Below are 313 nucleotides of genomic sequence, written 5' to 3'. Positions count from 1 at the left end.
CAACCGGACTGCGCGCAGCCGGGAGGGCCTGGCTCCAGGCAGGCCTGGGCGTGGGGGAGGGGCTGAGCCTGTCCCTCCTTCGCCAACCGAGGGGGGCCCAGGGCTGGGCTCCCGCAGGCGGGAAGGGGCGCCCCGAGCTGACCCCACGGCGGCTTCCTCCTCCCCGGCCCCAGGGAGGGACCGTCCTGGTGTCCACGGGCAGGAGGGCGGCCCAGCGGGCAGCATCCCTGACCCCTGACCCCGTGACCCAGTGCGGCCTGTCTCCCTGGCCGCCCGGAGAGCGCCTCCCGGGAGAGCTGGCAGAGCTGGTGCC

The sequence above is a fragment of the Pipistrellus kuhlii genome, unplaced genomic scaffold (assembly GCF_014108245.1).
Source record: "Pipistrellus kuhlii isolate mPipKuh1 unplaced genomic scaffold, mPipKuh1.p scaffold_m20_p_58, whole genome shotgun sequence".
Taxonomy (NCBI): domain Eukaryota; kingdom Metazoa; phylum Chordata; class Mammalia; order Chiroptera; family Vespertilionidae; genus Pipistrellus; species Pipistrellus kuhlii.
Note: the sequence above shows the minus strand (reverse complement) of the source record.